Source organism: Eucalyptus grandis, chromosome 1 (assembly GCF_016545825.1).
Source record: "Eucalyptus grandis isolate ANBG69807.140 chromosome 1, ASM1654582v1, whole genome shotgun sequence".
Classification (NCBI taxonomy): domain Eukaryota; kingdom Viridiplantae; phylum Streptophyta; class Magnoliopsida; order Myrtales; family Myrtaceae; genus Eucalyptus; species Eucalyptus grandis.
Genome location: NC_052612.1, coordinates 7,893,627 through 7,910,488, shown reverse-complemented (window position 1 = coordinate 7,910,488; position 16,862 = coordinate 7,893,627). Strand labels below are relative to the sequence as shown.

The window sequence follows — 16,862 nt, the reverse complement described above, 5'->3', positions numbered from 1 at the left end:
TCATTCCACACTTATATTTTGTTACTTTTATTAATGATTTTACTTGAAAAAATTATGTGTATTTTTTGAAAGAAAAGATAGAAGTGTTTTATATTTTCAAACAATTCAAGAACCTGGCTGAAAAGGAGAGTGGCTATTTTATCAAAGCTATGAGGACTATCTATGGCAAAGAATTTACTTTAGCCATATTTAGCAATCTTTGTGATGACCATGGTATTTGGCATTTCTTGATGTCTCCATATTCTCCTCAATGGGCATAGCAGAATGAAAAATAGAACCATTCTTGACATGATTCGAAGCATGTTGAAGAGCAAAAATTTGTCCAAGGATTTCATATGCAGTATATATTCAAAATAGATGTCCCATATATGGACTTGAAGGAGTAACTCCATAAGAAGCATGGACCGGAAGAATGCCAAGTGTTTCACACTTGAGAATTTTCAGGAGCATTGCTTATATTCACATCGCGGACTAGAAAAGATCGAAGTTGGAAGACGAGCAAAAAACTCATCTTTTGGGTATGACTCATCATCCAAAGCCTATTGATTATTTGATCCTAACACTTTGAAAGTATATATAAGTTGAGATGTCAAGTTCGATGAAGATGGCAGAAGGGAAGACAATCTAAAAGATGAAGCAAATGCTAATGGCGGTTCCAATCAAATGGAGTTGAAGGATCATTCTACACCTTTTTCTTCAATATATTCATCAAGTCCATCATCACCGTCTTCTTCAAATAGTGTAGATGAACAGCTAGTGCCAACATCAAAGAGATTATCCGACATTTATGAAGGTACCAATGAGCTTCACCTTATGTCTTCTTGCATATTGTAAACCAATTGTTTATGATGATGCTGCCAAAGAAGAAAAATGGAGGAAAGCCATGAATGAAGAAATTGAAGCCATTGGGAAGAATCAAACACGGGTGCTTGTTGATATTTTGAAGGACCAAAAAGTGATTGGTGTCAAATGCGTGTGCAAGGCCAAGAAGAATGAGAAAGGAGTAATGACAAGATACAAGGCTACATTAGTTGCGAATGGATACAAGCAAAAGGTCGAAATTTGCTATGATGAAATTTTTCTCCCTGTCATCCACATGGAAATGATTAGACTGATCATTTCCATAGCTACTCAAATGATTAGCAAATTTATCAAATGGAAGTCAAATCAGCATTTTTAAATGGCATTCTTGAAGGAGAAATTTATATCGAACAACTTGAGGGATTTATTGTGAAAGGTCACGAAGACAAAGTGTTAAGGTTGAAAAAGCTCTATATGGCCTTAAACAAGCACTGAGAGCGTGGAATTCTAGAATTGATGCACATTTCAAGAAGAACGGATACTTACAATGTCTATACGAGCATGCACTCTATTTGAAGAAAGAAAAAGGTGATGTTTTGCTCGCTTGTTCGTATATCGATGACTTTGTTTTTACTAGAAATCATCCAACGATGATTGATGCTTTTAAGGCATCAATGGTAAAGGAATTCAAGATGATTGATAATGGACTAATGAATTATTTCCCTCACGTTAAAGTGAAGCAAAGTGCGGATGGGATTTTTATTTCTCAAAAAGGATATGCAGAAAATATCTTTGAAAAATGCAACATTAAGAACTATATAGTGGTCAATACACCAATGGAGTGTGGAACCAAACTTTCAAAGTTTGATGATGGTGTGATGTTGATTCGACGTATTATAGAGGCTTGATTGGAAGTTTGAGATCTTTGACATGTATGAGATTGGATATCATGTACAATATTGGAATTGCAAGTGGATATATGGAGAAACTAAATTCATCTAATCTTAAAGTGGCAAAGAGGATACTTCACTATATCAAAGGTACTATTACTCGTGGCTTATACTATTATCAGTATGAAATCATTTCAACTTAGAGTTTATTCAAATAGTGATTATAGTAGAGATCGATGATTAGAAAAACACTTTAGGCTTTGTATTTTTCTTGTGTGACACTGCTTTAACGTGGTTATCAAAGAAGCAATCCAATGTTACTCTGTCAACATGTGAAGCCAAATATGTAGTGGCATCCTCTTGTGCTTGTCATGCAAATATGCTTGAGAAGTCTACTCAAAGAAATTAATGTGGAACAACGAAGATTTTTGTTGATAATGTTTCTTCTATTGCTATGGCGAAAAATCCAATCTTTAATGAATAAAGCAAACATATCAATGTTCGACTTCATTCGAGAACAAGTAAGAAAGAAGGGAATTGAAGTGTTGCATGTGAAAACGGGAGATCAAATAGCGAACAATTTTACTAAACCCCCCAAGAGTGTTGTTTTTCAGAAGTTCAAGAGTTTGCTTGGATTTATATACAGAAGAGAATTTGATTTGATTAAAATGTCAAGATTACCGAGTTACCAATGACAATGGATGAGTTGTTGATGTCAATCGGTTACCACGTTTTCGATATTCCAAACTTAATACTGAAAACTGCTCAGTATACGCGTTAAAGAAGGGTCATCATTGTAGCGTTACCTTTAAAAATTATGTTCGTATTTCTATGTTTTGTCTATTTATATCTCAAGGTCTTTTGTAACTTCCTGGGACTTTATCTCATCAAATAGGGGAGTCTTGTAATTTCTCTTGTTAAAGTGAAATAAGGTGAAATAAGGTGAAGTAAAGGAAAAGCCTATCTATCTCCTTCTCTTCTTTATGAGTTACGAGTGTTTCACCTTCAATTTCTTTTATCATGGAAAAGAGATTAGGTGCACGGACCTTCAGATAGTGAAACACTCGGGACTCACAAAGAAGAGAATGAGATAGGTAGAGAAAGCATTCAGCCCTTGGTCTTTCATGAACATCCGAATATGATTGTAGTTGACTACACTGTGCCTAACGTAGTGAACAGTAAGCAAGACATCTTAAGAGATAGCATTGATAGAAATTCATTTGCCAAAAGATCAGTCTGGTCTTTTATAGTTCCACTAAAATAGGGGTTGGAGGATTATCTGTTTATTTGGAACTCTGGTAAATTTGTAAAATATGCAAACCTTAACAGGATACTGCACAAGCCGATATGTCACTGTTTGCTTGATAAGTTCAATTGAATTCTTGTTACTGAATATATCTTTCTATGATGAAGGTAATGCTGAGCTGTATTGCAATGTCGGAGTTCCATTTGTCATGGGAACTACTGGATGGGACGGGGATCAGCTTTACAAAACAGTCAAAGATTCGAATTTGTATGCGGTAATTTCCCCACAAATGGGGAGACGGGTGACAGAACAGTGGATCCTTGTTCAGTTTTAGCCGTCTCTGTACTTTCATATTTTATCTTAATTATTCTCTAGTTTTGGTAGGTTGTAGCATTTGTTGCAGCGATGGAAATTATGGCAGAGCAATTTCCAGAAGCTTTCTCTGGGTATTCTCTGAAGGTGTTCAGTCCTTACTCTTCTACATATGCTTGCCCCTCTGCTCCTCACTTTGCTCTCTGTCTTGTATGGTTCATCCTTTTAACTGGGTCTTGATTAATGATTTTATGGATGTTTAAGTGCACATATAGCTGATGTTAAAATTAGAATTCTCACCAATGTTTGATTAGATACTTTTGAGAGAACTATTGGTCGTAAGATCAACCGTGCATGAAAAAAGAAAAAAAAAAGATAGTAGAATGGAAGTTCTGTGAGTTTTGTCCCACAATTTGTCAATTAGGTGTTGTTGATCTCTTTATTTTCTGCATTGTATCAACACAAAGATAAAATGTAAACACAATGACACAAACAACACACTTCCTAAATCGCAAAGCAAAAAGAAGACGTTGCCCAATTGAGGTTATAGGCGATTCATTTTTGTGTGCTAAGCTGATGTGGGACTCATAGCAGATTAGTTACTGTTAATCTTAGAGGTACGGATACCTAGAGTATCAAAACTTGGCACAAAGGGACACTTAAGTGCCAAAAGTTTGGAAAGTGACACTTAAGTGCCAAAATCCGACCAAAATGCCAACGTGGCAATTTTCTGGCGAAGGAAGTGCAAAACGACGCCATTTTGCACGCTGACGTAGCTAAATAATACAAAAACTTCTTTTTGTGCCGACGTTGTGAAAAATTAATATAAAAATTAATTAAATTAAATTTAAAACTAAACTTATTTAAAAAAAATTTAAAAAAAATTTAAAAAAAAAAAAGGGGGCTTGGCCGGGGCCCATGACCCTAGCTGACCCCCCCCTCCACCGTCGGCCCTTCCGGCGGCAAAGAACGGGCGGGGTGGCGGCGGCAAGGGCTCAGCCCTTAGCCGCCTGCCCCTTTTTTTAATAATTTTTTTAAATTTTTAAATTTTTTAATAGATTTAGTTTTAAATTTAATTTAATTGATTTCTATATTAATTTTTTTACCACGTCAACACCAAAATGACGTCGTTTTTGTATTGTCTCGCCATGTCAATGTGCAAAACGGCATCGTTTTACACTTCATTCGCCAGAAAATCGCCACGTCGCATTTTGGCCGGATTTTCGCCGAAGTGTGATAACTCTATAAAAATAGAGTTATTTTACCTATTTTAGGCAACAATTAATGTATTATCTATGAGAAAATATTTGGATTTCCTTCTGATTATTTAAATTTTCCTTATTTATGCATAATAATGAGATATGGAGAAGATAAGGAAAAGAATGGCAATTATCAGGAATTCAAATAAAAGCAGCAGTGGAAGATAGATATCAAATCAGGAAATTCTTGATTTTGTTCCCTAATGTTATCTACAAGCGTTGGGAGATAGATATCTTGGATATATCCTATAAATAGAGACAGAGAGAGCAGCTAGGGTTTTTGGAGAGAGAGGAGGGGTTAGATTGTTTTTCATTCTTCTAAGAGTTTTTCAAGTATTATGAAGAGAAGACAAAAGTGGTGATAGAATTCTTGTCCTTTGATTCAAGATGCTGGGTTTGATCTATATTTTTATTTTTATTTCTTATTCTACTATGTTCTAATTTTCTTTTGTTAGGGCTAAGATGTAGCCTAACCATGATGATATGAATTTCATGATTTTTATGTTTTACAATTGATTTCATTCATGTGAGTTATATATTATTGCGTTTAATGCTTTTGAGTGACTGACCACCACTTGAATGATCTGATGTGCATGTTTGAGACTGAGAGATGATAATATGCAATTGCTCATTATAATAAATAACCATGAATTAAACGTGGATAGAAATATACCGCGTTATTTGTGTAGCTTTCGGTGATAAGGTGATCCAAAAGACTCATTATAAACTGGGAATATTAATAGTTTTTAATGCACTCATGTTTATTTTAATTCACGTAGAGATATAGTGGATTAATAAGCTGAGTAGGTTTGCTATACCTAGAGATAGGATAGTAAATAGATTAGGAAATTCCGCTATCACATGTTTGATATCGTTCTTGTATTCACAACAATTTGAAATTCATATCTAGTGGTTATGGTGAAATCGGATGCTCTAACATATTTATCTGATCGATTTACTGCATTTAGTCTACAAATTTCATTTTTAATTTATTCTTAATTATATTTTGATTTGTTAGATAAATTTTAGAATTAGTCTATTTTAGTATTTAATTGGTTTATTAATCATCGATCTCCGTGGGACGATACTTTATCTCATCATTATATTACTTGTTCGATACGTGCACTTGCGTTTAGAATTTTACGAACAAGTTTTTGGCGCCGTTGCCGGGGATCGTTTGTTTAATACGAATTAATATTGATACCAGTTAATTCTAAATTTAATCTAGCTTTCGTTTTGTTTTATTTTTCAGGGTGTTAAGACGTACTTACTCTTTCTACCCTACAGGGATTTCTCCTACTCCTTATATTCCAGTAAAATGATTTCAATAAAGTAAATAGCAGAATTGTGGATAGGGAACTATACAAGCGACCTACCTAATTTTATTGTAGAAATTTTCGGGATCAATGATTGGACCATGCAAACTAAAAACACCTTTTCTTGGATAAAGAAAGAGATTATTCGATCTATTTCCGTATCGCTGATGATATATATCATAGCTCGGACATCCATTTCAAATGCATATCCCATTTTTGCACAGCATCAGTTTATGACACGTAGCCAACAAGGGAAACTTGTTGAACTTGATCCAGAAATCGAGCGTACATTCAAAAGGCGACTAAGAGAACAAAAAAATGACGCTAAGATGGCAGACGGTGATAATGAAAATCCACGTAGACTCTTAAGAGATTATGCTGCGCCAACAGTTCAAGGCACCACATCAAGTATCAGAAGACCTGCAATTCAAGCTAACAACTTTGAGATTAAGCCGTCACTTATTCAGATGCTTCAACAATCAATGCAATTCAGTGGGCTACCAAGTGATGATCCAAACGCTCATACCGATGCTTTTCTTGAAATCTGTGACACCATTAAATATAATGGAGTTACAGATGATGCTATTAAATTGAGATTATTTCCATTCTCTCTTAGAGATAAAGCTAAAAGTTGGCTTTCTTCTCTTCCTGCAGGATCAATTACTACATGGAATGATATGGCTCAGAAATTTCTTGGTAAGTTCTTTCCACCTACAAAGTCTGCGGAGATGCGTAACGATATTACTTATTTTATGCAGATGGATAATGAATCATTATATGAAGCATGGGAAAGATTCAAAGAATTTCTTAGGAGATGCCCACATCACGGACTACCCGTATGGATGCAGGTACAAACTTTTTATAATGGCTCTAGTGCAAATCTTCGTTCTATGATTGATGCAGCTGCAGGGGGGACTTAAATAATAAAACACCAGAAGAAGCCTACAATTTATTAGAAGAGATGGCGTCCAATAGTTATCAGTGGCCTACTGAGAGATTACCAATGCGAAAAGTTAGCGGAGTTCATGAAGTTGATGCTTTTGTTGCAATTGCTGCACAATTTGAAACACTCAACAAAAAGCTAGATAATATGAGTGTTTCAACCATGAAAATTCACAATTTGACATGTGATTTTTGTGGTGGAGGACATGTTAGCACAGAGTGTCAGGTAGGTAATACTTTCAAACAACCTAGTGAAAATTCTAACTTTGTTGGGAATTTTAACAGGTCACAGAATAATCCCTACTCCAACACATACAATCCAGGATGGCGCAATCATCCAAATTTTTCATGGAACAATCAGAATGTGACGAGACCACCTAGATTCAAACAATCAAAAGAGACAAAGTCAAATTTGGAAGACATAGTCATCAAACTTGTTAATACAACTCATGACTTCATCAAAAGCACGGATGTGAGATTTCAAAACCAAGAGGCTTCAATCAAAAATCTGGAGATGCAAGTGGGTCAGTTAGCAAGCATGATGTCAGGAAGGCAATAGGGTTCTTTGCCGAGCAACACAGAGAAAAATCCAATTGAAAACATAAAAGCTATTACCCTGAGAAGCGGTAAACAAGTAGGAGAAGAAGAGATTGTCAGAGACAAAGAAGAGATGATCAATAAACAATCGAAGGAGACAAGCAAGAGTAAACTTTTTCCAGATAATCTCAAGCCATATGTGCTGCCAATTCCATTCCCTCAGTGACTCCAGCAGCACAAAATAGATAAGCAATTTTCTAAATTTCTTGATGTATTTAAAAAATTGCACATTAACATTCCTTTTGTAGATGCTTTAGCGCAAATGCCTAGTTATGCAAAATTTTTTAAGGAGATTTTGGCAAACAAAAGGAAACTGGAGGATTATGAAACTGTGAAGTTAAATGAGGAGTGTTCAGCCATCCTACAAAACAAATTGCCTCCGAAATTAAAAGATCCAAGGAGTTTTACTATTCCTTGCACTATTGGGGATTCTTACTTTGAAAAAGCATTATGTGATTTAGGTGCAAGTATTAATCTGATGCCTTATTCTGTTTTCAAGAAATTAGGATTGGGCGAGGTAAAAGCAACCACAGTGTCACTTCAACTGGCTGATCGATCAATTAAATATCCAAGAGGTATTGTGGAAGATGTTTTGGTAAAAGTTGACAAATTTATCTTTCCTGCAGATTTCATAGTTCTTGACATGGAGGAAGATTTTGAGGTACCACTTATCTTAGGTCGACCTTTTCTAGCAACAGGAAGAGCTCTTATTGATGTACAACGGGGAAGTTGATCCTTAGAGTTCAAGATGATCTTGTTTCATTTAATGTTTTTAAAGCAATGAAATATCCATCTGATGATAATTCTTGTTTTAGAGTTGAGACAGTTGACAAGTTGGTGAATAAGGTTTTTCAGGAAAATATTTTTGAAGATCCACTTGAAGCATGTCTAATTCAACTAAAAGACAAAGATATTCAGAATGAGGAGATAAAGGAGTACTCAAATTTCATGGAGGCAATTCCACCATATTCAAGGCAAAAGGCAATTAAATTTGAAGAGTTGGGACAACACATTACAAAGCCTAAACCATCAATTGAAGAGCCTCCAATTCTTGAACTCAAACCCTTACCTTCTCATTTGAAATATGCTTATTTAGATGGAGTTTCTTCTTTACCGGTAATTATATCTTCTTCTTTGACAGATTTGATGGAGGAGAAATTGCTCAGAGTATTAAGAGAGCATAAATGTGCAATTGGATGGAATATAGCTGATATCAAGGGAATTAGTCATTCAATTTGCATGCACAAAATTTTGATGGAAGAGCAATATAAACCAACTATCCAACCTCAGAGGCGTTTGAACCCGAAGATGCAAGAAGTAGTGAAAGCTGAGGTAATTAAGCTACTTGATGCAGGTATCATCTATCCTATCTCTGATAGTTGTTGGGTAAGTCCTGTACAAGTTGTGCCAAAGAAAGACGGTATGACTGCTCGAAAACGACAACAATGAATTGATTCCAACTAGAACAGATTCTTTTGGGTGGCGTGTGTGTATGGATTACAGAAAATTGAATGATGCCACTAGAAAAGATCACTTTCCTTTGCCATTTATTGATCAGATGTTAGAAAGAATTGCTGGGCATGAATTTTATTGCTTTCTAGATGGATATTCAGGGTATAATCAGATTCCTATTGCACCAGAAGATCAAGAGAAAACTACTTTTACTTGTCCCTATGGTACTTTTGCTTTTAGAAGAATGCCCTTTGGTCTTTGTAATGCACCAGCTACTTTTCAAAGATGCATGATGGCTATTTTCTCTGATATGGTTGAAAAATATATTGAGATTTTCATGGATGATTTTTCTGTTTTTGGCCTATCATTTTATTCTTGTTTAAATAATTTGGCCTTGGTCTTACAAAGATGTGAGGAGACTAACCTTGTTTTGAATTGGGAGAAGTGTCACTTTATGGTGCAGGAAGGAATAGTGCTCGGGCATAAAATTTCTCAAAACGGAATAGAAGTCGATCGAGCCAAAGTGGAGGTCATTGCAAAATTACCTCCGCCAACATCTGTGAAACTTGTCAGAGGATTTTTGGGGCATGCAGGATTTTACAGGCGATTTATAAAAGATTTTTCAAAAATTGCTAAACCTCTTTATAATCTTTTGGAAAAAGATGCTTCTTTTAATTTTTCCATTGAATGCATGCAGGCTTTTAACACTTTAAAGGAGAAGTTAATTTCAGCACCAATCATGGCAGCACCAAATTGGGATTTACCTTTTGAGCCGATGTGTGATGCTAGCGATTCTGCAGTAGGAGCTGTTTTGGGACAAAGGAAGAATAAAAATTTTCAAACCATATACTATGCCAGTCGAACCTTGTCAGGTGCAAAATTGAAGTATTCAACAACAGAAAAGGAACTTCTAGCAGTAGTATTTGCTTTTGATAAATTTCGTTCTTATTTAATTGGCTCAAAAGTTATAGTTTATTCTGACCACTCGCTCTTAAGTATTTGCTTGAAAAAAAGAACCAAAACCCAGGTTGATCAGGTGGATTCTATTGCTACAAGAATTTGATTTGGAAATCAAAGATAAGAAGGGGACTGAAAATCTAATTGCAGATCACTTATCAAGAATTCCAAATTTAAAGGAAGAGGTAAGACCAATTTTGAAAGAGTTCCCCGATGAGAAATTTTTTTCCATCAAGTCAATTCCTTGGTATGCTGACTTTGTAAATTATTTGGTTAGTAATGTTCTTCCTCTTGAATTATCATATCAATAGAAGAAAAAATTCTTTTATGATGTTAAAAATTATTTTTGGGAAGAACATTTCTTGTTTAAAGTATGTGCAGATCAGGTCATAAGGAGATGTGTTCCAAATGAAGAGAAGGCAAACATTCTACATCATTGTCATGATGGAGAGACAAAAATATTTTGGTACCACAAAAACTGCAGCTAAGATTTTACAATCTGAATTTTATTGGCCTACACTTTTTAAATATGCATACGCCTATGTAGCTTAATGTGATAGGTGTCAGAGAACTGGAAATATTTCAAGAAAAAATGAGATGCATTTAAACAACATTATTGTGTGTGAATTATTTGATATTTGGGGTATTGATTTCATGGGACCCTTTACACCTTCTTATGGAAATTTATATATTTTAGTGGCTGTGGAGTATGTGTCTAAGTGGGTAGAAGCTGTAGCATTACCAACAAATAATGCTAAAGTTGTGGTGAAATTTTTGAAGAAAAATATTTTTACCCGATTCGGTACTCCTAAGGCAATCATAAGTGATAGAGGGACACATTTTTACAACAAGCAATTTGAAGCACTTTTGAGTAAGTATGGAGTCACACATAAGGTTGCAACCCCTTATCATCCTCAGACTAGTGGTCAAGTAGAGATTTCAAATAGGGAAATCAAGAGAATTTTAGAAAAAAAACAGTGAATGCCTCTAGGAAAGATTGGTCAATAAAACTTGATGATGCACTTTGGGCCTATAGGACAGCATTCAAAACTCCAATTGGGATGTCTCCTTTTAGGCTAGTGTTTGGAAAGGCTTGTCACTTACCGTGGAATTAGAGCATAAAGCATATTGAGCATTAAAATTTATGAATTTTGATATGCGATCTGCAGTGAAGAAAGATTATTGCAACTGAATGAATTGGAGGAATTTCACAATGAGGCCTATGAAAATTCTAAGTTGTACAAGGAGCGTACAAAAAGATGGCATGACAAGCACATATTCAGAAGAGAGTTTAAAATTGGTCAAAAAGTCTTACTCTATAACTATCGTCTTAAACTTTTTCCAGGAAAATTGTGGTCTAGATGGTCTGGTCCTTTTACAATTACACAGGTATTTCCATATGGAACAGTTGAAGTTGCGCATGACACTGAGGGCACATTCAAAGTGAACGGTCAGCGTTTGAAGCCCTACTTTGAAGGTGGTTACAATAAGCAGAAGACCACCATTGAACTTCATCCTTCGAATACGACATCTGAAATAGTTTGGCTGAAAACTATAAAGCAAGCGCTTCTTAGGAGGCAACCCAAGCATTTTAATTATGTTTTTATTTTTATTTTTTTAAGTTTATGTTTTGCAAAAAAAAAAAAAAAAGATTAACTTTTCTCTGTTTTATCCAGGTTAATTTTTAGGAAGCACCTTTCAAGAGTTTAATCATCAAGATCATCTATGGACTTATCCTACAACCAGGGAAGTTTTCTTCTTCCTATTCTATTTTTCGCATTGAGGACACTGCTTCATTCAAGTTTGGGGGGAAGACAAATTTTTAGATAATTTTTTTTATCATTATTGCTTTCATGGTTGTGAATTTTTGCGATTCTTAGGAAAATTTAAATTTATTTAAACTTGCAGTTGAGGTGTGAGTTAATCTTAATTCTGATTATGTTGATCCACTTATTGAGCACTAAAAGTTCTTACTTTTTGAATTATGTGTAAATCTAGAGAACATTCATGTGAAATATGTGATTTTTTTAGATTTCACCCAAATCTTAGAATTTGTTTGATTTTCTCTTGAGGCGAAATCCTAAGCTAAATCTAATTGAGAAAATAATATAGGCAGTTTTTGGATCGATTGAGCCTTTCAAGCCAACCCTATTTATTTATCCCTAATCACCTCGTTGAGCCTTAATTATTACCCAATTTTTCATTGGCACCCATATATGTATAACCTAGCCATGATTAAATTATATCCTTATCCCATGCCCTAGGAACAAGTTGATTTTCTTTTGGGATAAAAAAAAAATTTATTTGAGATTGATAGAAATTTGGGAGGAATGATGGAATAAAAAGAAGAAAAAAAAAAGTGATTGCAATGATTGTTTGGGGTGTATTGTCAAAAAAAAAAAATTGCTTTTATGGTTCCCTATCTAACTTTCAATTGAGTGAGTCTTTTGGATACTCGATGGGTTAGAAATTTTCATGTTATATTAGGAGAGACTCTGGGAGAAACTCCACCATAAAGCAATTCAAAAAAAAGAAAAAAAAGAATGGTGTATATGGTGGCAGAAAAATTATTTTGAAGGAGTGAAATTGGACAGTGACATTAGCTCTAATTAGATCCTAGAAATCAACATGTTGATGGGTGATTTGAGCTTAAAATTCCCATTATCTCACCTTTAGCCCAGCCTTACATTACAACCCGAGAAAAGTCATATTGATTTTTGATTGGATAATTAGCTTACATTAGTGGAGAGAGGAATGAAAAGCAAACCTATGAGATTTGGTCATAATTATTGAGAATTTTTTAGAGGTTACATGTTAATGTGAATTATTCTGGATTGCATATAATTCGAAAAAGATGAGTACTCTCACACACACACTTGGATCATATAGTTAGAATTGGTCTTAACTTATAGATCGATTTCAATATTTGGATGAAATTTGTGTTTTTCTTTGAATTGTGAATCTGAGCAATTATGGAAAGATGTCATGGAGAAGGTTGTTAGGTTGAGTATGCGTTATGTTTGACTTTTGCTTGAGGACTAGCAAAATGTTAAGTTTGGGGGTTTGATAACTCTATAAAAAAAATAGAGTTATTTTACCTATTTTAGGCAACAATTAATGCATTATCTATGAGAAAAATATTTGGATTTCCTTCTGATTATTTAAATTTTCCTTATTTATGCATAATAATGAGATATGGAGAAGATAAGGAAAAGAATGGCAATTATCAGGAATTCAAATAAAAGCAGCAGTGGAAGATAGATATCAAATCAGGAAATTCTTGATTTTGTTCCCTAATGTTATCTCAAGCGTTGGGAGATAGATATCTTGGATATATCCTATAAATAGAGACAGAGAGAGCAGCTAGGGTTTTTTGGAGAGAGAGGAGGGGTTAGATTGTTTTTCATTCTTCTGAGAGTTTTTCAAGTATTATGAAGAGAAGACAAAAGTGGTGATAGAATTCTTGTCATTTGATTCAAGATGCTGGGTTTGATCTATATTTTTATTTTTATTTCTTATTCTACTATGTTCTAATTTTCTTTTGTTAGGGCTAAGATGTAGCCTAACCATGATGATATGAATTTCATGATTTTTATGTTTTACAATTGATTTCATTCATGTGAGTTATATATTATTGCGTTTAATGCTTTTGAGTGACTGGCAACCACTTGAATGATCTGATGTGCATGTTTGAGACTGAGAGATGATAATATGCAATTGCTCATTATAATATATAACCATGAATTAAACGTGGATAGAAATATACCGCGTTATTTGTGTAGCTTTTGGTGATAAGGTGATCCAAAAGACTCATTATAAACCGGGAATATTAATAGTTTTTAATGCACTCATGTTTATTTTCATTCACGTAGAGATATAGTGGATTAATAAGCTGAGTAGGTTTGCTATACCTAGAGATAGGATAGTAAATAGATTAGGAAATTCCGCTATCACATGTTTGATATCGTTCTTGTATTCACAACAATTTGAAATTCATATCAAGTGGTTATGGTGAAATCGGATGCTCTAACATATTTATCTGATCGATTTACTGAATTTAGTCTACAAATTTCGTTTTTAATTCATTCTTAATTATATTTTGATTTGTTAGATAAATTTTAGAATTAGTCTATTTTAGTATTTAATTGGTTTATTAATCATCGATCTCCGTGGGACGATACTTTATCTCATCATTATATTACTTATTCGATACGTGCACTTGCGTTTAGAATTTTATGAACAAAGTGGCACTGAAGTGATCCATTTTGCTCCGATTTTGGCACTTAAGTGTCACTTTCCAAACTTTTGGCACTTAAATGTCCCTCCGTACCAAGTTTTGGCACTTGGGGTGTACTTCTGCCGTTAATCTTACTAATAAAGGTCCGATTCTATCCTATAAGCTAATCTTTATTTGTTGTATTTTACCTGTTATCATTTAACTTGTCATGTTTCATTTGCTTGGTTATCAAGTTAAATGATGGTTGAGTACTCTGCCAGTTGTTGTGAAGTGACCCATTAACCAGAATGGGAATGAGATAGGAGTTGAGGTGCTCATACACTGAGCCACTATCTTCACCAAAGTTTAAGGGCACAAATAAGAGGGAGAAAAAAAGATTCTTTGTTAGGTGAGAAATAGGCATTTTATATCAGTGTCTCGGGAAGCACGAGAGCTGGAACCTGTGGCAATTTGAGTTCCTCTGGCTTTTTTGTAGTTACCCTTTTGTTAAACTCTTATCTTTTTGAGTGATTGGGGACCATCTTCCATCCTTAAAATGCCGTAGTGTGGTTTTATCCCCTCCTTACTTCTCCTCACTTTTTCTTTGCCAGTTTGAACATTGTCGATGTCTATTCTAGTGTACTGAGTGTAGTGGAAGACTAGGTGTTATGCTACTTTCTTAAGAATAGCTTGAGAATTGGTGCACGTTGTTTGTGTGGTTTGGTCTGGTGGTTTGCATTAATTTGCATTAATTTATCGTGAACATTCACTCATGTGCAATGAATTTGGGTTAATTTATAATATTGCAACACTTTACTATTTTAACCTTGACCTAATGATGCTGAATTTATATTGTAGAATAGTATAATAAGTTATATCTATTTTCAATTCACATTTGGATGTGCTGAAGGAGGCACTGGTGAATTTGTTTAAAGTATAGGTGATGAAGTCCCATCAATCAAGCAAATTGGACACATCCGGAACAACAAAGGCAGTAATTTCTTGCTTCAAGAAGTCGGAAGTGTCTTTTGACATGGATTAGGTGGGTGGTGAAATTATGTTTGGGCCTTTGAGTCAATTTATTGGGAAATTCTTGTTAATTCTTCTTTTATTTATCTTGAAAAAGGCACATTGAGGAACATATACATATTTGTTGTGAGTCTAGATCATTTATCTGTGTTTATATAAATTGAATTGTCAGTAAGCAGGTTGTAGATTAGTTCTTGGCCAAACACATGATTTTTGTTTTTTAGTTTGTTCCTTAAAACTTGATTGATGAAGTTTTGCTTTTTTTGTACTTCTGGCAAGAGCTAAAAGGTCTTTGGCTTCAATTCTTATACCATTGGCCTACTTGTCTATGGGGGAAAACCTTCGTTTTATACTCACATCTTGAATATCTTCCAAATTATGCATGAGTGAATGGCACAATAGACAATAAACGATAACAATAATCTTTGTAATTGCTGGTTCTATCATTAAGATTATTATTTGTATTTCCACAATTAAACATATCTCGCATTATTTGTGCTTTTGCTTTGGAATACCATTAGATCCAAATGAATCGTGATCCTAAGCAACAAATGGAGGTGGTGGGAGTTCCAGAAGAGTATTTGTCTAGTCATACTTTCCATTTGTATTCGCCTGATGAAACGTAATTATGTTTTCTTTTTTTTTTTTTTTTTTTCTATATCCGCCTCATTTCATACGATTTTCTAGAGATAAGCATTACAAAATATTTATCTCCCTTTTACAGAGTCTCTTTCGATTTCAGCACAATATTTGTGGTAGATCAATATACGTTGAGGGCACAATTGATGCTGACTTGTTTTTAGCAAAGAAGGTAATAATTTTCCACCAGAACCCACTTTAGTTTGGAGTTGATTCTTTTCCTGGATGTACGAGTGCACGATAATCAAAACTTGCCCGTAATGATATTCAAGAGTTCTTTTCCTTTACTTGCCAAAAGAGAAACAAAGGCATTACAAAATGGCAACCTTCGAAGTGAGACCAGCTTGCCCCTCCTATAAATACTTATATAATCAGATTCACATAATGTCTGAATGCAATGTACAATATCTTAGTTCTGAATGAGGAAATGTGTTCTTTGTATCTAATAGAAGTTAACTGTTTGGAATTGTGGATAGTAACTGTCCATATAGATTCCATTGCAACTGTAACCGCTGATTGTGGTTTGTGAGTGTGTTGTCTTTCTGCAGACCCAGCAGAAGGCAGACCAGCGTATGTACGATATGATTGATTTATTTCGTGAGGATAGCATGCGTTGATACTAGTTTCATGCTGAGATTTCTCGTGTGGCATTTATCTTTCAGGTCAGCTGGATTGTCTTAGTTCTGTGTTGTAGTTTCAAATCTTCGTCTTCTTCTTCTTCTTATCATTGTTATAATAGTTATTATAAGTATTTGCTTCGTAGATGTCGTATCTCCAATTCAGGACTCTGGTTTTAAGAATTTCTCCATACCCATCGTTGCTTCAAATGGTAAACGAGTAGACAAAATTGCAATACTTTTTCCGGAGATGGATCATTAAGCTTAAACATCTGCAGCTGCAGCTGCTCTTTAGGATGTGTAGGATTTTGATTATTTGTGATGCGAAGCACGTGTCTTAAAATCAGAGGATGCAAAGTAGAATAGTTTTGTAATTTTCTCGTGAGTCTCTCATACTCAGCATCATCAGCAACTATTGTACTGTTTTAGCTCATGACTTGAAAGCCTGATGCAAGCCAAGGGTAGGCTTTCTCAAATAGTAGGACTGAGAAGTGACTTGCACACGGGAAACAGGACGAATAGAAATTTCAGTACTGCGCAAGCTCAGGAGAACAATTGTATTTTTGTCGATACAGATTGGTTCGACCTA

At 34.7% G+C, this 16,862-nt stretch overlaps 1 non-coding gene and 1 pseudogene across 1 annotated transcript; one reads left to right on the top strand and one right to left on the bottom strand.

The window, feature by feature from the left end:
• Positions 1–883: 883 nt before the first annotated feature.
• LOC104452207 lies at positions 884–16,273 on the top strand (annotated as a pseudogene).
• On the bottom strand, positions 6,551–6,656 carry LOC120289087. The gene has a single exon (XR_005547046.1). It is a non-coding gene; the product is annotated as a small nucleolar RNA R71 (small nucleolar RNA).
• Positions 16,274–16,862: the final 589 nt, after the last annotated feature.